A 20,700-nucleotide genomic window follows, 5' to 3' on the forward strand; every position below is an offset into this window, starting at 1 on the left:
GCGGTGTGATTCAAGTTAATCTTAAGCTCCTGGATAACTGGAATCGTAAGGACCTGTTTTTGATTGCCATACACTGTGAGTAGCATTCTGTTACTAGTGTGCAGTTGATTTTTTAAAACTATTCTGGGTCAGAGTTCTTTGTAATTTTTAATTTTATTTCAAGTGTTTAAAATTTAATTATATAAATGGTTATGAAATATAACAATTAAAATTTTCTATTTCTTCTCTATCCTGTGGGGCAACTTGAAAATTATAGGAGAGGGTCAGATTTCATGCTCAGCACTTCCATGTGTGATTATTTAAATCTCAAAATAATCCTACAAATGAAGTTACATTAGCCACAGTTTTACATAGGTGGTTACTGAAACAGGAAAAAGCATATTAGATAAATGGAAACATATCCAAAATTAGGATGAAATAGGTGACCTTGAGGTTATCAGTCTAGACAATGAGTATTACCAAGCATTCATAGGAAAAATAAGGGCTAAAAAAAGAAGCTTAACATTTTTCCCCATTTCTAAAACCTTAACATTTGCCAACATAGGTCTTTCCAAAATGGCCAGAGTAGTGTCACAGCAGATTAAGTCACCACTGGTGACACTGGCATCCCATATCATAGCACTGATTCTAATCCCAACTGCTCTGCTTCTGACCCAAGTTCCTCCAATGTGACTGAGAAGCAGTGGATGATAGCCCAAGTACATGGACCCCTTCTACCCATTCAGGAAACCCAGATGGAGTTCCTGGCCCCTGGCTTCTGCCTGGCCCAGACTTGGTGTTATCATTTGTGGGAGTAAACTAGTGGATGAAAGCTCTCTTTATCCCTCTCTCTGTCTTTGCCTCTCATTTTGTGATTCTTTCAATTCAATAAATAACTAATAAATAAAGCTTAAAAAGTTTCTCAATAGAACCATTTTCCTGTGCTACTTTGATGTTTTAGAATTATTTACTTTGCTTTCATAATATAGATTATAATCAAAACAAAACTTATTTACATAGACATTTAGTTTAATAAATCAGTCCCTTAACTTGAGATACTTGTAAAATAAGTAAACAAAAACCCTTGCTTAATAGAAATGCATATATACATATATATGCTAAAATAGCACAATAGGTGCTACAGTGGGAGATTCATGGCAGGAGCTACCCAGAGGGAACCTTGAAAAGAACTGTTGGGCTCCATGGAGACAATGAGGTTCCAGGTCTTCTGTCAAACGCAAGTCAGAGATCAACATAGACATTGTCCTATGCAGAGGAAGACAAAGGCAGAAGAGACTGCCCCATCTATAGAAGGATCTAGTAATTTCTACAACAGGCCAGAAGTTCTGAGGAAGCAAACATTGCATTGCAACTTCAGAATAAGTGAAAATCATTTCAAATTAATCAAGTACCAGCTATGTACAAATACTGTTAGAAAAAAATAGTTTTCACATTAGAATTGAAAGCAATTACTTTTAAGCTGCTAAAAGTTCTAATTGTACTTGTATAAAGAAGACAAACAGGAACTAAATGTTTTTGCTCCAGGGATCTGGCTTGGCATGGCCAAGTCATTGTGTGTGGCACTAGCATTCCATATCAGAGCGACAATTCCAGTCCCGTCTGCTTTGCTTCCAATCCGGCTCCTTGCGAATGAGCCCGAGGAGGAAGCAGAAGATGGCCCAGGTGCCTGGGTCTCTGACATCCATGTGGGAGATCCAGAAGGAGTTTTGGCTCCTGGCTTTAGCTTGGTTCAGACCTAATCATTGGGTTCATTTCAGTAGTGAACTAATGGATAGAAGATGTTTCTCTATTTGTCTTTCCCTCTTATCTCTGTCATTCTGCCTTTCAAATATGCACTTAAAAATATTTTGCTTCAAAGAACCATAGTTTTGCTTGGCGCCAAAAAGAGAATGACTTCAATCATCTTTTAAAAGCATCTCTATTTTGCCATTTGGTGGTTTTCAAGTTGAAGAAAGCCCCATTTAATTTTAGAAAATGAGGACAAATATGCTGACTTATTATTTAAAAAAAGAGAGCAAATGTAATAATAAAATAATGATACAAAATTAAGGGTTAATGTATAACTTCAGAAATATGTTAATAATTTTTAAATTTAAAACCAGGTAGACTACAAGCATTAAAACTAACGTCTTTATGACAGTTATAGATTTTTGCTGTTTTGCTAAGTAATATAAATTTTAGTGTGATATTAGTGTATTCCTCTCTTATTGTGGATAACAGCCTGTCATTTTAATCTTATGATGATAAAGTAAATTGAAAGAACGTCATTGAAAAAACTAAAAGAAAAATAAGAAAGGAAAGAGAGGGTGGAAGCCAGGGAGAGAGGGAGGGAAGGTGGAAAGTATCATTATAGTCTTCAAATTGTACATATGAAATACATGAGCTCTGTTCCATTTATATAATAAAAACAAGAGCTTATCAGTTTACTGTGAATATTAGAAAAAGCAAACACTTATATTCAGGGCTATGCAAACAAGAAACCTGAGGCTTGTATAACAATTTACTATAAAATAAAAACAGAAGTAGTTCATATTTGTTCAAAGAAATTAAATTCAGGGGTGAATCGTATTTTTTCCAACTGGAAAGCAGAGACAGGAAGTCATTTTAAAATAAAAGGTTCTTTGTTCTTATTCCTAAACTACTGATACCTTTTTAGATGTCCAGGTTTTCTCCTCATCCCCCTTTCTGTTACTTGAGACATCTTCAAGCCACCCAGATCTCTCGTTTGGAAATCCAAGCTCCTGGTGCCACACAAACCTAGTGCTGCCTGTCCAGGCTCTCCTGCCCTGCCCAACGCAGGGGTCAGTTGGAGGCCAGCACACTGCCCCAGCGCATGGTCCTCTCTCTGCCCTGGGTTGGCTCCGTTCTCTATTGCTCAACTGGCTTAGGCAATAAGAAGGGCAGCCTTGCTCTGTCCTATTAGGGAGGTAACATCAATGTCCCTGGGACAGAGACCAGGCTCCTTTTACCTTGAACTTGAATGAGCTTCAGTTGAAACTCATGAATACCTCTTTAGATATGAGCAACTTCCAGAAATGAGGTAACTGGGGAAGTATTTACATGTAATGGTGAATTCCACCTCGACCGTATCTGGACCCCTCCATTCTCCTTCCCTCTTTGGGCTGCTTCTGGTGAGGACTTTAAGACGCACGGTGCATGTCTCTAGAATAGGACTGGAGGGCAGGCAACACAGTCGTGTGTTGACTGACTTTTCAAAGAGTCACATCACTATTTTTATTCCTTGTTAAATCTATTCATGTGAAATCATCTTCTAAGAAGCACGTTTGTTGAAAAAAAATCTACATTGTGTCCCATGATACTGCTGACTGAGAGCAAGTGCACTGAACACGGACTAGACAGGGCTTGAAAAATGTCATAGGAATCATCTCAATGAATCTGAGTGACCCTTCGAGGTATCATTGTTTTCTCAGCATTACAGATGGCAAGAGGGATGCTGGGAGAGGTTAGTAACTTGCTCAAGGTTTAGCAATACTGAGCCAAGTTAAGCTTCGCTGCTACATTTGGACCCTTCCTTCTTGACTGCTATTAGAGCCTGCTACTGTTACTAACCTTACAAAAACCATAAAAATATTATAAAAACTATAAAATCCAGGGCAGGTGCTGCGGCATATGAGGTTAAGTCTCCACCTGCAGCACCGGCAGTTCAAGTCCCAGCTGTCTACTTCTGATCCAGCACCCTGCTAATGGTCTGGGAAAGCAGGGAAGATGGCCCAAATGCTTGGGACCCTGCATCAAAGTGGAAGACCTGGAAGAAGCTCCTGGCTCCTGGCTGTCCAGCCATCTGGAGAGTGAACCAGCAGATAGAAAACCTCTCTTTGTCTGTAACTCTGCTTCTCAAATAAACCTTTAAAAATTATAAAGTCCCTCTTACTTATGATAGAATAAGGATCATACATGACATAAAACTGTAACCACATGTACATAAGAGAAAATTCCATCCAAATCTTGGACATTTTTTCAACTAGTTTATACATGGCTAAGATTTTACACTCAAATGCATTCCTGGCCTCGCCTTTGTCCAATGACAGGGCCTCAGAAGACAGCAGGTAGCAGTGGCAGTTCAAGAAGGGTTCCTGCCACCCATGTAGGAGACTTGGGTTGTATTCTCAATTCCCATTTTTGGCTTCCCTGCCCATTGGAAGTATGTGTGGAGTAAACCAGTCGATGGGAACAGTCTCTCTCTTCTCTCTCAGAATAAATAAATAAATAAAAACTGAAATAGGACCAAACACCCATCAGTCATTTAAAGAAAGCCTGACATGTAAGAAAAAAAAAATTAAAAACAACAAATTGACAAAGGTCACTATGAGACAGGGGACTCTAAGAAAATGTTATGATTGATGCCATCGGACAACTAAGATATTACATGATGAAACTAGTGAAACAGAACATCACAAAGTCCCACAAGGCAAAGCAAAAGGGGTGATAATCTGGGAAATTTAAACAATGGCTGTGAATATAATAGAGCACAACAGGAATGTTGAAGTGACATTGGAATAGAGAAAATCCAGTGGGATTTCCATGGAAAACAAAACAAAATCATAAAATAAAAAAGTGGGATAGAAGGCAGTATTTCCCTAAAGTGAAGGACCTAAGTTTCTAGAGTGGGAGAAGCCATCCAGGTATGGTACAATGGATTCAAAGGGCCACACATCATGGCCTGCCCACCTGCCTGTCTTCAGAACACTAAAGAGTGTAGAGAATAAACAGAAAGTCAGCAAAGCCTCTGGTGGGTGGACTTGAGAGCAGGCCCACATACAAATCAGAAAGAAATTATACTTCAACACAATACTTGGAATTTCAAGTGAAATGAGCAATCTCTTTAACAAACTGAAGGAAATCAATTTCCAACTGTTAGTCTACATGCAAGTTTTCAAGAATATATTTTAATATATGCACTACCCCAGAACAAAAATTCCACCAAAAAGAGAAATCAGAAGAAAGAGGACTGAGGAAATAGCCCATCTGTCAATGTAGAGACAAAGAGAATTTCTAAAAAAGATGGAAAGGAAGTCTCAGGGTGAGAATTATGCAACAGGCCAGGGTGGGAAGGGAGGGAGCAGAAATCAATCAGGAGTGCAGGAGATTTAAGGAAATGATTATTGTAACCAGGAGAAAAATAAGTGTACCAGGAAGAAAGTCATCATTATGTAATTCCTGGCTCGGTAAGGAAGAAAATTCACAATAATTATGAAAACAATCCGAAGTATTAAAAAAGGAACTATACCAATGGGAGTGGTACAAGAGAAGTATGTTTGTGGAGGTGGTGGGTGACTGTGGAATGGTATTGCATGTGGTAATATAAAAGCTAATTCTTTTCTACACAAGGAAATCAAAGACGAATGTTGAAAGTAATTTTGTTTAAAAAAAATCAAAGAATAGCATTGTATCTGGAAATAGTTCAAAGCATTTTCTTCTAGAAAGAGGTGTGGAGAATGAAAGAGTTCGCAAAGAGAGAGCAATTGTCTCTCCCTCTTTTTGTAATACTCTCCTTTTCCAATAATAAACATTCATTAGATAATCAAATATATTTTAAAAAGATTATATATGAACCGAATGGTGGTTAATAAATGCTCATCAGTCCTTTACTTTGTTTTCCACATTACGTTTCCTACCTTCATCCTAGTAGCTTTTCTACATCTTCTTTATTCTTTTAAGAATTTGCTGGGAAACATGACTTCAAGACACCACTTTATTTCCTATTTCACTGAAGAGTCAGTCCATCTAATGCATAGTCTCAATGTCTTTACAAAACTCTTCCTGAAAACCAGCTCTGCCTTCCTTTTTGAGATTCTCTTTGTAAAGAATGCTTACCTGTTCTGTCCGCGGCCAACCCCTTCCACTGTGAGCTTTCTGTGTACAAGGATTGGTTTGGGCTCCTACTGAAGTTAGACCATAGGTAATGTTGCCTATCATTGATCAAGCATTACTGGTCCAGGATGGACATTGGATGCAAACTGGGCAAATCCTATCTCAAACTAGTATTAGTGATATGTTTCTTTTCCGACAGGAAAACGAGAATCGAGAGCTATGTGGTGATTAGGAATCCAGGATATAGGCCAGGCAGTCTGTAGAGAAGACTGGATTTTCTCATCTAATGCATTTCACTTTTAATACTTTTTCCAAAGAGGGAACTTGATTATGTTAGGTCACAAAGTATTAGTGAGAGTTTAGCTCCTTTTTAGAATATTAAGGATATTTAAAATGCCCAGAAATATGTTTTAGAATGATCATTTCCAAGCAGTATCAAATTAAATCTTGACAAATGAGTGTTCTAAATAAGCAGCTCATTTCACATTAGACACAATCACACACAAATATTGCCCTCTATGAAGTATAGCTATATAGGAGTCATCTGGATAAAATGGAGCTATCCTGCATTCTTTTTATGACTATGATGTTCAGCACTCCTTTGTCAGAGTTGGAGAGGGTGAAGGGGGGGATCTTCCATCTGCTGCTCACTCCCCAAATGGCCTCGGTGGCCAGGGCTGGGCCAGGCTGAAGCCAGGAGCTTCATCCAGGTCTCCTACCTGTGTGACAGGGCCAAAGTACTTTGTTCGCCTTCTGCTTTTTTTCCCAGACCAGTAGCAGGGAGCTGTATTGAAAGCAGAGCATCTGGGACATGAACCAGTGCCCAAATAGGATACCAGCATTGAGGTGGCAGCTTTATCCACTACACCTTTATAGCACATGTATGAACCTCACTTCAACTACTCAACTGTCTCTAATAATGTAATTCCACGGAAAATTTTCATGCTTTATAAAATACGATTTTCTTAAAGTAAGCACAAAAAGGGAAGTATAAAATAACTAAAGTAGGCACTCCTAAAGAGGATAATGGCTTCAAAAAGAATCCCTTAGAATACCAAAACCTGAACAGGAAAAAAAAAAAAAAAAAGAATTATGGCTGTCATAAGAGGATTCATGCATAACTAAATTGAAATAGATGAGATTAGGAGCCCAGTGACTTTGACTCCTAATCATCCATTTCTAAAATTTAAAAATGAACAAGACTGGACTTTGACCTGGGGTCAAGTTTTCTTTTGCAGGCTTATTACTTATGCATCAGTACTATAGTCAACTTTAGAATGATTTGTACCCTCCAAGATTTTACCTTTTCCTCTAAGACCCCTTAAGCCCTTAAACAAATTGTTAGTACTTTTTAAAAAAGATTTTATTTTATTTATTTGAAAGTCAGAGTTACACAGAGAGAGGAGAGGCAGAGAGAGAGATCTTCCATCCGTTGGTTCACTACCCAGATGGCCACAACGGCTGGAGCTGCACCGATCTGAAGCCAGGAGCTTCTTCCAGGTCTCCCACGTGGGTGCAGGTGCCCAAGGATTGGGCCATTTTCTACTGCTTTCCCAGGCCATAGCAGAGAGCTGGATGGGAAGTGGAGCAGCCAGGACTAGAACCGGTGCCCATATGATATGCAGGCGCTTCAGGCCAGGGCTTTAACCCACTGCGCCACAGTGCTGGCCCCAAATTGTTAACACTTTTAGGCCGGCGCCGCGGCTCACTAGGCTAATCCTCCGCCTTGCGGCGCCGGCACACTGGGTTCTAGTCCCGGTCGGGGCACCGATCCTGTCCCGGTTGCCCCTCTTCCAGGCCAGCTCTCTGCTGTGGCCAGGAAGTGCAGTGGAGGATGGCCCAAGTGCTTGGGTCCTGCACCCCATGGGAGACCAGGAGAAGCACCTGGCTCCTGCCATCGGATCAGCGCGGTGCGCCGGCCGCAGCGCGCTACCGCGGCGGCCATTGGAGGGTGAACCAACGGCAAAAGGAAGACCTTTCTCTCTGTCTCTCTCTCTCACTGTCCACTCTGCCTGTCAAAAAAATAAATAAATAAAAAAATAAATAAATAAATAAAACAAAAACAAAAAACCAAATTGTTAACACTTTTAGTGACTTCTACAAGTTTTTAAAATATTGATGTTCTCATTGCAAAATACATTAGTTGGATGTCATACATAAAATTGCATTAAAGTCTTTACATAATTTTGCTATATAATTCTATGCATATCAAAATGTCAACATCCAAAAAATTTTCTTTTGTTTGGAATTGGACCAAGATCTTTTTGCCATTGCTTGTCAGTTTCCAGTCATTTGCTTTGAAAATCTAGAATATTTTTTCCAGTTCAAGATATCTCTATCTGTCAAGCATGATACAAACATACTTTGGAAATTCTAATGTAACAGAGCATATAAAAGAAAGGAAATAGAGGCACTGATGCATAAATTCAGATGATCAAATAACGTTGGCATTGATTCTTTACATAGCATCTGGTAGCATCTGCTACCATTTCCTCATTTTAACTAAGAAGTAGAGACATGACATTAGAAGTTACTGTCTAAATGTCATAGATAGTAAAAGAACAAAGACCAAATTCATGTGTCTTGATCCTGAACTTTGGAAGAGATGTTATAGGTAATTTAATCTCATTGAATTCTTTTTCAAATGAGGAAACAGTTTCAGATTTCTCATACATGGCTTGGTTTTCAACATCTTAACCATAAGATCATTTGAACCCATTTTGCTAATAGAGAAAATGAGGCACTGAGTATTCTCATTCAATGTCACTCAACAAATGTGTAGCAGAGCTAGATTTGAACTCAAATCTCTCCAGTGCCACAGAGTGCATCATTTTTATATTGAGGAACTAACATCAGGGGAAATCCCAAGAGCTTTCATGAAGCTTCTTCCCTAAGTTTTGTGGGAAGAAACTGTAAAGAGTAGAGACAAGAATGATGAAGGAGAAAAGGTTTTAAGGAACAAATGTATTCCTTTGAAGCCCTACTGGCCATTGACTGTACTCCAGACTCTAGGCATGGCACTGGGATACAAACATTAATAAAATAGGATCTTGGAAAAATTCTGGACTTATTGAGAGTAGAATATAATAGAATAGATATATAATATATAATTATAATATATATAATATATAATAGAAGGGCTTCAGTGGATAAAAACGTTTGCTAGTCACATGAGAGAAAGGACAAAAGGAACAGGAAGAATGGCATTTATCAGTTCACAGGCAGGAATGGAGTGATGTTTGGAAAGCTAAGAGACAAGTGTTAGGGAAGTGGCAAAAAGCAAGGAAAGTGGGTGGAAACCAGGCCTTTAAGTTCCTTGCATGATATTCTAAAGAGCTTTAGAACTTGATTCTGAAAGCCGAATAAAATTACTAAGAAATAAACATACAGGGAGCGGCAGGATAAGAGTTTGTACTTTCAAAAGGTCACATGAAAATTAATAATTTGGGAAGAGAAGCTCAGCTAGAGGACTAACAGCACAGTTATGGGAAGGAAAAAGACCCTGAACAAGAACTTGTGTTTATCCTGATGAATAGAAGTCGGCCCACTGGAGACAGTGTGGACGAGGGAGGAATGTACCCCCAGTGTGCGACAGCAGCCCCAGCAGAGAGGGCTAGAATGGAAGGGGGAAGACTGAAACATGAGTGAGTGTTATTGATGGCACTCTGGGATACAACAGCAAGGGAAAAAAGAAGAGAAGCAAAGACAAAACACTCAAGGTCAATGGCACCAAAGAACTTAACACTTCCTTTATGTTGGCTCCGGTTGAAATGGGAAATATAAAATGAAGCTAACAAGGAGCAAAGCAGACTGCAAGAGAACCCACAGACCTCAACTTGTATTAGGAAATATTTGATCCCCTTACTTCTCTTTCCTCACTCCCTTCAACTAACAGTTTGCTATCCCTGGGTCAGCATTTGCCTCCTTGCTCAGCTTTCCAGGTAGTGCATGGTGAGGAAGCACTTCAGTGTCATGAAGCAGGAGAGGGGAGACGAGCAAAGGTCAAGAGATAGGCTGAGGGGCAAAGGCCACAGGCAAATAGCAGGAGACACCGCTAATTCTTTGTACGTAGTCCAGGACCAGGAACTGCACTCAAGTGAAAGCAGCAACATATAAAATACAAAATTATTATATAATCTTGCCTGGTGGTAACCATTCATCAATTATCGCTGTCTAAAATGTAAGTTTATTCTAACAGTTTAAAGATTTAAGATAAAGAGAACATATACCTATCCATACGTATATATGTATATATGTGTATATATATATGTATATATATATATACGTGTGTGTGTATAGTAAAAACGAAGAAACTTTCCAAGAAATAATCTGAGTAAATTGTGTATCTAAAAAGCATCACTACCCTTTGTCCCAAAGGGTAAGCAAAGAAGGGAAATATTCTCATTTTATTTTGGCAACTATTTTAAGATTTTAAGATGACTAAAGAATTCACAAAAATGTGTCAAGTACCAGAATATCTCTGGTAAGGAAACTGACACTAATTATCTTTTATTTCCATTTCCAGCATTGAGCTAATTTGGACAAACAAAATACCCCTTGACTGTCAGTTCAGATTAATCAGTAATAAATGTTTATCTGTAGCAACTTTCCTGGTAGGGATATCAAAGAACACACAATCCAAAAGCACACTGGCTAACTATGTACAAGTTTTTTTTTTTTTTTTTTTTTTTTGACAGGCAGAGTGGACAGTGAGAGAGAGAGAAAGGTCTTCCTTTGCCATTGGTTCACCCCCCCCCCCCCATGGCTGCTACGGCCTGCGTGCTGCACTGATCCGAAGCCAGGAGCCAGGTGCTTTCTCCTGGTCTCCCACTCGGGTGCAAGGCCCAAGCACCTGGGCCATCCTCCACTGCACTCTCGGGCAACAGCAGAGAGCTGGACTGGAAGAGGAGCAACCGGGACAGAATCCAGCAACATGACCAGGACTAGAACCCACTGTGCCGGCGCTGCAGGTGGAGGATTAGCCTACTGAGCCTCGGCGCTGGCTATGTACAAGTTTGATCTGGCACAAAACAAATTCCAGGGAGCAGGCATTTGGAACCTGTGGATGGGACACTTGCATTCCACACTGGGGTGCTTGGGTTCCAGTTCTAACCCTGCTTCTGGCTTCAGTTTCCTGCTAATGTGCACTCTAGGAGGCGGCAGGTGATGCCACAAATACATGAGTTCCTGCCACCCATGTTGGAGACCCTGAGTTCCCAGTTTTGGCCTGCCTAGCCACAACTGTTTTGAACATTTGGGGAGTGAGCCAGCAGATGGAAAATCAATCAATCAATCAATCTCATTGTCACTCTTGCTCACTTTCTCTGCCATTCAGACAGAATGAAAATAAATATTTAAATAGACTTTGACTATTATTTTAATTTCCCAAATAATTTCTATTATTTATATATATATATATATATATATATATATTATCTTCTATTAGTGTTAACCAAAAGACAGTTATCAGAATCTCACTCTAATTTAATGAATGAACTATTCAGAACTTAAGGGATTAAAATTGCTGCCACAATTGGTATAAAAGTTGAAGAGACCTCATCTCCTTAGCCATTGATAGGAATCTCTAATTTGTTTTTGAAGCCTCATTGTCTTCCCAACGTTAAGAAGTCTGACTGGTATTTCAGCTTCTCAACTTCAATTTCCTGTTTAGTAGATTATTATTGCTGGCTCCTATATAATGGACCTACATATTTATTGAAAACAGGACTGATGAAATAGGACCCTGAGAAAGGATAAACCTTAAGGAGAACGAGCACCTTTCTTTGTTTAGATGGTCTCTTCAAAAGTAGCTAAAGGGTGAACAATGAAGTTAATAAAAATAGCTTCATAGACCAGAGGTAGAAAACAGAACAGTATTTCTTTTGTATTGCTTTTATCATATTTCACAATCAAACCCCTTAAGAATCAATTGGAAGTAATTTTAAAAGATCTAAATAAAAGATATTTTGAGTTCATGGACTGGAATAATCAATGATAATACTTCAAAAAGTTCATGACAAATGAAAATATTTATTCTAGTGCAAAACTTTTAAATCTGCACATTTTTATAATGTCCATTTTCATCAACTTTTTAAAGATGCCATATATTGTTAAAATGTCTATACTACCTAAAGATATCTGCATAGTCAATGCATTCTCTCAAAATACCAATGATATTCTTCACAGAAATAGAAAAAAAATCAGGAAATATGGACCCAATAAAGACTCCAAATATGTAAAGCAATCTTGAGCAAAAAGAACAAAGCTGAAGTCATCACACTTCTTAACTTCAAAATATACTATGAAGTTATAGTGGTACTGGCATAAAATTGACACATAGAACAATGGATCAGAATAGAGGAAGAGCCCAGAAACAAACTCATGCACTTACAATCAGCTGAGTTTCAAAGTCACCAACAACACACAATGAGGAAAAGACAGCATTTCCAATAAATGTTGTGGAAAATGGATACATAAGCAGAAGAATGAAATCAGAACCATACCTCAGTCATACAAAAAAGAACCCTCAAAAATGGATTAAAGGATTAAATATAAGATCTATTACTATCCAACTACTGAAAGGAACTGGATAGATGAAAATCTCCATAACATTGGGCTGGGAAATGAGTTTTGGGATATGACCTCGAAAGCATAGGCAATACAAACAAAAACAGACATAAGGGATTATATCACACTAGAAAATCTGCACAGTCAAGAAAATAATCAACAGAGTCAAAAGACAACCCACAGAATAGAAAATATTTGTGAACTATGCATTTGATAAAGGCTTAATATTCAAAAATATATAAACAACACAACTCACTAGCAAGAAAAGAGATAGCCCAATTAAAATTAGGCATGGGTAGATGTTTAGCCTAGCCATTGAGACAGCCCCATCCCGCATCTGAGCACTTGGGTTCAATGGCAGGCTCCAGCTCCTGAATACAGCTTCCTGCTAATGCATACTCTGGGAGGCCGTGGTGATGGCTCAGTGACTGGGTTCCAGTCTGCCCCCAAGAGAAAGCTGGAATGAGTCCTCAGCTCTCAGCTGTAACCCTAGCTTCGCCCTAGCTGTTGTGGGGATTCCAGGAATGAACTAGTGGATGGAAGCACACTTTCTCTATAATAAATAAATAAATAGTGAAAAAATAAATGATAGGCTGGTGCTGCGGCTCACTAGGCTAATCCTCCGCCTGTGGCACCGGCACCCTGGGTTCTAGTCCTGGTTGGGGCACCGGTTCCGTCCCAGTTGCTCCTCTTCTAGTCCAGCTCTCTGCTGTGGCCCGGGAGTGCAGTGGAGGATGGCTCAAGTGCTTGGGCTCTGCACCCGCATGGGAGACCAAGAGAAGCACGTGGCTCCCGGCTTCGGATCAGCGCAGAGTGCTGCCCATAGCGGCCATTTGGGGGGTAAACCAATGGAAGGAAGACCTTTCTCTCTGTCTCTCTTGCTCACTGTCTAACTCCGCCTGTCCAAAAAAATAAAATAAAATAAAATATAAAAAAGAGTGAGCAATTAGCTTAGCAGTTAAGCAATGTGCTTACATCCCACATCAGAATGTCAGGGTCCAATTCCTGGCTCTGGCTCCTGACTCCAGCTTTCTGCTAATGCATATTTTGGTGCAAAAAATGATTTAAAATCCATGTGTTCTTAAAAAAAATTATTTATTTTGAAACACAGAGTTACAGAGAGGCAAAGCCAGAGAGAGAGAGAAGTCTTCCATCTGCTTGTTCATTCCCCAAATGGCACGGGGGCCAGATCAGAAACCAGGAGATTCTTCCAGGTCTCCCACATGAGTGCAGGGGCCCAAGCACTTGGAACATCTTCCACTGCTTTCCCAGGCCACAGCAGAGAGTTGGATTAGAAGTAGAGCAGCTGGGTCCCGAACCAGTGCCCATATGGGATGCTGGCACCACAGGCGGTGGCTTCACCTGCTATGCTACAGCGCTGGCCCATCCAAGCAGTTTTTTTCCTTGCATACATTTTTCTTTTCATGAACATTCTGAACATTCCTTGTATGCACAGATTTCAATTTTTTGTGACAAAATAAACTTGGCTATTATCTTCATTTCCCATAAACTTTTGAAAGAAACCTTGGGTATGGAATCTACAAAAAGTTCATCACATTGAAGTACAGTAGAATGGAAATTCTCAATGGCTGGGGAAGTTCGTGGGGGACAAGAGATTTTAGTCACTGAAGGCAAAATTATAGTTAGGAAGCACAAGGTCACACAACCTATTACACAGCATGGTGGCTATAGTTAACAATAGTATATTGTGTTCTGGAATGTTAAGAGAATGGCTACTAAGTGTTTTTGTCACAAAAATTCTAATTGTGTAAGATAATTTCTAAGATAATAACCTAAATTTAGCCATTTGACAAAGATACAGGAACTTATACTTCAAAACATCATGTTGTACATGATAAATGTAAACAATATCACCTGTCAATTATTAAAAAGAGAAAAATAAAAAGTGAGTAAATGAAGGATGGAAAAACATACAGTATCAAAACCTTGAAATTATTATGCAGCTTTTGTTTTAAAAGCATATATGAGGGTATTTCAAAAAATTCATGGGAAATGTAATTAAAAGATATTTTTATTGTAAAAAATTGAAATCCATGTATACAGGGGATTTTTCAAACAGTTCATGGAAACTGTGCATTACCAAAAAAAAAAAAAAAAAAAAAAACTATGCATGAGTTTCAAATTATTTCCACCAATATAAACTTTGCATTCCATTAAATTTTGCCATGAAGCATCCTAAAATATGATTTTATGTCAATGTAAAAATTAAATTAAAAATGATAGCACAGATAAGAAAACATTTTTAACACAAAAGCTCAGATATGCCACCTATTTCAGGAGATATCTAGAATATCTAAACAGGGAGTTGAGCATATATTTCTAATAGCATTTACTTAAGTTTATTAAAATATATATTTTCAGGCCAGCGCCACAGCTCACTTGGCTAATCCTCCACCTGCAGTGCCGGCACAAAGGGTTTTAGTCCTGGTTGCTCCTCTTCCAGTCCAACTCTCTGCTATGGCCCAGGAAGGCAGTGGAAGATGGCCCAAGTGCTTGGGCCCTGCACCTGCATAGGAGACCAGGAGAAATCACCTGGCTCCTGGCTTCGGATCGGCACAGTGCGCCCGCTGCAGCACGCCGGCTGTGGCGGCCATTTGGGTGGTGAACCAATGGAAAAGGAAGACCTTTCTCTCTGTCTCTAACTCTGCCTGTCAAAATTATATATATATATATATATATATTTTTTTTTTTTCAGTAATACATCAATTTAGAATAATTCCCAACTCCAAGATTCTACAATCTGATTATTAAGATATTTCTATATTTAGCAAGTGGAAAGACACCTCAATTTGTTCACAATAGCCAATTTTATTTCATATTTTCCAATTTTATATATTTTTCATTTATAAAAAAATTAGTTTTTAGATGGAACTACCAAAAAGTATCAATTTCTTGAATGCTTTGTGCATGTTGCAGTTATTATATGCAGATTTTTAAAAAAGATTTATTTGAGAGGTAAAGTTACAGACAGTGAGAAGGAGAGACAGAGAGAAAAGTCTTTCATCCATTGGTTTCCTCCCCAAAAGGCCACAACGGCCAGAATTGCACCGATCTGAAGCCAGGAGTCAAGAGCTTCTTCCTGGTCTCCTACATGGGTGCAGGGGCCCAAGGACTTGGGCCATCTTCTACTGCTTAACCAGGCCACAGCAGAGAACTGGATTGAAAGAGGAGTAGCTGGGACTAGAACCAGTGCCCATATGGGATGCTGGTGCCACAGGTGGAGGATTAACCTACTGCGTCACAGCACCAGCCCCTATATGCAGATTTATCTCCCCTTGTGGTTCTTTCTTTGTTTTGTTTTTTTTTTGTTTGTTTGTTTTGTTTTATTTTGATTTAGTAAATATAAATTTCCAAAGTACAGTTTATGGATTACATTGGCTTTCTCCCCCCCATAATTTCCCTCCCATTCGCACCCCTCCCATCTCCCACTCCCTCTCCCATTCCATTCACATCAAGACTCATTTTCAATTGTCTTTTTATGTGCAGAAGATCGATTCAGTATATATTAAGTAAAGATTTCATCAGTTTGCACCCACACCGAAACACAAAGTGTAAAAATACTGTTTCAGTACTAGTTATAGCATTACTTCACATTGGACAACACATTAAGGACAGATCCCACATGAGAAGTAAAAGATTATTTATTTGAAGCCAGTGTTGTTGTGTAGTGGGTAAAGCCTCTGCCTGCAGTGCTGGCATCCCATATGAGTGCTGGTTTGAGTCCCAGCTGCTCCACTTCCGATCCAGCTCTCTGCTATGGCCTGGGAAAGCAGTAGAAGATGGCCCAAGTCCTTGGGCCCTTGCACCTCTGTGGGAGACCTGGAAGAAGCTCCTGACTCCTGGCTTTGGATTATCACAGCACCGGCTGTTGCAGACAACTGGAGAGTGAATCATTGGATGGAAGAACTCTCTCTCTCTCTCTCTGCCTCTGTCTCTCTGTAAAATCTGAAAGATTTATTTATTTATTTGAAAGGCAGAGTTACAGAGAGGCAGAGGCAGAGAGAGAAAGAGAGCTCTTCCATCCATTGGTTCACTCCCAAGATGGCCACAACAGCCAGAAGTGCACCAATCTGAAGCCAGGAACCAAGAGGTTCTTCCAGGTTACCCATGCGGGTGTGGAGCCCAAGATTTTGGGCCATCTTCTATTGCTTTCCCAGGCCATAGCAGAGAGATGGATCAGAAGTGGAGCAGTTGGGACTCGAATCAGTGCTCATATAGGATGCCGGCACTGTAGTTGTTGGCTTTACTCGCTAAGCCACATTGCCAGCCCCTCCTTTGTGGTTATTATTAATCATCAAATTACCAGCAAAATAGAAGTGAAATTCTGTAATTACTCAATATGTTGAGCACACCCCAGAGATTAGGGAGGAAATTACAAAGGCGCTTTATAAGAATATTATTTCTACTGTCATCCAAGTTGTGAAAAATGGATTTAATGTGGATTTTATAAAACAATTAAGAACTCTGTCATGAGAAACACAAAAGCCCAATATCCAGGAGTTGATCTCGTACTGTCAGTTAGGCCTTGCTATTTCCAGATACTGGCCTGGTGCTCTCAGATGGCTTTGGTGTTCTCGCCTTGAACATAAGGAATTTCATAGAACATTAACTTTAGACAAGGACATTCTGTGATCACGATGAGTCAAGCAAGGCCAAGCAAGACCCCCTCTGTAACCACCTGTGAATGCTGTTAAGGAAGAAAAAGTGGAATAGCATTGGTTCCTGGCACTTAAAATGAGTTAGGAACTCCAGGTTAAACACATCTCAGGTCCATCCACAGCTAACTTTTTGACCTGAGCCATCTATACCTACCTATCTGGATACCTATTAACATTGGGAACTGGGCTGGGCTATAATTTCTGGAACAAAAAATCACTAATCCTTGTAATAGCTATGAGTTTAGACTCTCTGGCTTCCTGAACTTGCCCAATCTCTTTCTTGCAAATTCCTGATGCACCAGTCACAACACGTGATAAGCAAGAGAGGCTGTTAACAGTTTAGCCATTATCTTTTAAAGCTTCAGAGTACATATTCAAGGCTGCTTGAATTTTTTGTCTCCTGGATTACAATCCTAAAGACCCAAAATAAATATATGTTTTTGTTCTTAACTATGTTGACTTTTTCTTGGTCTACAGCACAGACCAAACATGAACATCACCCAAGTCATAGATAGCCATACATTCCTTTCCCACCTAACGTAAATATCAGCTACTGCTTTATCCATCACAGCTTTAACCTCAGTTTAGTCCTCCCCATCCCAGATAAGATGAAGACTTTTAGTTACAAAATCACCATGCTCTGCCTCCTGACAACATTCAGTTCAGAGAAAACCTCTGTTTTCTTTGATGTTTCCACTATTCCCCTTCACCCTCACCTCCACAACCCATCAGACAAAGTTCAGAGCCCATAACAGAGTTCTGCTAACACATACATTTTTACTGGATTACCCTTGATTCCTTGTGACATACTCCTCCATCTTTGCAATAAATAAGATTCAGTTTGGTCGACTATGAGTGTGTTCCTGGTACTCTTTGACAAAAAGACATTGGCAGAAACAAGGTACCTAAAAAGCATGGCTGTGGATGTCATTGTCATCAGGAGACTGATATATTTGGTAGCAGATGCTATCAGAATATTCCACAAGACCAAATACAACTTGAAAGATGGACAAGTCAAAGATGCCATAAGTGATGAACAACAGAAGAGATTGTTCTGAATGTACAAAAAAGACTTGGGACAAAGATTTTAAGTTAAAAAACTGTGCCAAGCACAGAAGGAAGGGTAGCTGAGATGAGGAATGGAGCCCAGCATAGCAGAAGGAAAGATCACCTGCTGAAAGGTCCAGAAGTACCTAAGAGCTTCATTGCTAGTATCAAGAGAAGGTAGAACTGGGTGTTGGGCCTATATCCCACATCCACGTGCCCAGGTTCAATTTCTAGTTCTGAATTTTAACTACAGCTTCCCACTTACGCATACCCTGGGAGACATTAGGTGATAACTCAAATAGTTGGGTCCCTGGAACCTACGTGCAAGACATAAATGGAGCTTCTGGTTCTTGGCTGTAGGCCCAGCTTAATCCAGGCCTGTTACAGGCATCTGATAAGTGAACTAGCAGATGAGAGTGAACTCTATTGAACTGAGAGAGAGAAGAGAAGAAATTTTAAACCAGAATCATCAAAATTTCATTCAGAGTAAGTCTCGACTGCTACATTGAAAATATACTCTTCTTGATGCAAAAAGGACATTAAAATAGGACAATATAATTAATGAACTATGGATCTTTCAGCAGCTGGCTACCAAGATTATAAAAGGTGAATTGTTAAAAATCATCCAGAAGGGATTCAGACATACTGTATTAAAAAGGGGGTTAAAATTTTGGGTAATCAGGGAGGTGCAAGGTACAGGGTACAGAGATGAGGAAAACAACAAGAGTAATGGTGATAATTGCAATACAGCAATCATGATTTTCTTAAATTAAAGCATTGTGAGTTCCAAGTTGCCCATTTATGCTTATTCTTATGCATACCAATTTCGGAGAACAAGTGTGTTAAGCCTCGTTTGATTTGCTCAGCTGTTAAAACTAAGCTGTGTGCTTCAGGATAATACTTCTCACTCTTTCGTTTCCAGTACTCACTTGCCAGTCCTTGCTTTAACCACAGAGGAAGGATTTAAAACTAGATCAGACCCTGAACTTGGTTCACCCCTCAGAGCATGTGTCCTTTCCTAATCTTATCTTGACCTCAACCCTTTGCCTACATAGCGTGTTCTGCTATGGAGTCATGCCTGCAACCTGAACCAAATTTGGATCCCACTCTCTTCACCAGCAGTTAGTACCCAGGAGCCTGAAACATTCAAGATCAAGCCTTTATGCCCCTGCCAAACTCTTTCTTGTTGAAATGTGATTACATTTGAAATTATTTTCCTATCATAACTGGCATCATTACCTTTGGTGTTCATTTGTGTTTGCTTTCATTCCCCTAGTGACGTAGACAAATGTTTTATTCATCTAGAGCCCTTGTGAATGACACATAAATACAATTTGGCAAGTATTCATCTGAGCTTTTAATTGGTATAAAATGTGAGAATCCACTAAACAAAAACCTGATCCCCCTCCCAGGGATCCTGTAGCATGGCAAGGCAGGCTGATTCATAATAGACAGGTATAGCAAATGGTAACATGTACACCCAGGTACTGAGAGGGAATGTGAGGTGGTAAAAGAGTGTTAAGGAACAGTTGGAGAAAATGATACTTTACTTAAGGACTGCAGAATACAGGCCCAGGTTGGGGCCAGTGTTGTGGTGCAGCAGGTTAAGCTGCTGCCTGCAATGCTGGCATCCAGTAAAGGAGTGCCAGTTTGGGTCCCATCTGCTCTACTTCCAATCCAGCTGCCTGCTAATGTGCCTGAGAAAGCAATCTGGCCATGAGGCCATCTGGGGAGTAAACCAGTGAATGGAAACTCCTTCCTGTCTCTCCTTCTCTCTCTGATGTTGTTTTTCAAATAAATAAGTCTTTAATTAAAAAAAAAAAAGACAAAACAAACACCACAGGTCCAGGTTAAGTAAGTGGAGAGGGTATAAGGGGTCAAACTTCCCCCTCCCCTCCACAAATCGATCTATAAGAAAATACACAATGGAGAGAACCTACAACTAGAGGAAAAAAAGATATTTTTGTAAGGTTTTGTGCAGGGCATAAGTTCTGAAAGAACAAGGCAAGACATGAGAAAGGGGGGCACAGATGGTTCCAAAAGCCCTCAACCTACAAGCTGCACCATGTACCTTGAACACCTTGTGGTTCATCCTCTCAGGAATGTGTCTTGAAAGCAATATAGGCTTATCCTAGGATCCCATGAAAGTTGTTTACCATTACCAGAGAGAATGAATTGGAGGAAAGACCAGAGGAGACCTATGGAAAAATCTAGACAGGAAATGCCATGGTTTCAGTCCAGGAGTGGCTAAGGGAAGGAGAAGTTGGGAAAGATCTCAGAAATATTTAGAGGAGACTGGGACAAATGTACAAGGTGCCATGGAGTCACTTCGGTGAGTAATTAACTAGATGGGTTCATCAAGGATGGGTCCCGACTTTCAGGTTAGAGTAACAAGAGCTGGATCAGAAGCAAAGCAACCCAGACACGAACCAACACTCCAACATGGGCAGCCAGCATTGAAAGTGGCAGCTTAACCTGCTGTGTCACTTTGCCAGCCCTTAAGAACTTTAAATTATTTTAGAAGTTAAGCAATAGTTAACCTTTCCACAGCATGAACCACATTCAAGGCACTTAC

At 39.8% G+C, this 20,700-nt stretch overlaps 1 protein-coding gene across 4 annotated transcripts in view; it reads right to left on the reverse strand.

The window, feature by feature from the left end:
- The window catches only part of CD36 (CD36 molecule), a 129,147-nt gene that overhangs the window by 61,978 nt on the left and 46,469 nt on the right, over positions 1-20,700 (reverse strand). For 2 of the 4 annotated variants that reach the window (XM_062210269.1, XM_062210433.1), the window contains exon 1: positions 2,649-2,825. The exons of the other annotated variants lie outside the window; for them this stretch is intronic. The gene's annotated coding sequence lies outside the window, so the exon portion shown is untranslated. Of the gene's footprint in view, positions 1-2,648; positions 2,826-20,700 lie in introns of those variants that run through there. 4 annotated transcript variants of the gene reach the window in all.

The sequence above is a fragment of the Lepus europaeus genome, chromosome 1, assembly GCF_033115175.1.
Source record: "Lepus europaeus isolate LE1 chromosome 1, mLepTim1.pri, whole genome shotgun sequence".
NCBI lineage: Eukaryota > Metazoa > Chordata > Mammalia > Lagomorpha > Leporidae > Lepus > Lepus europaeus.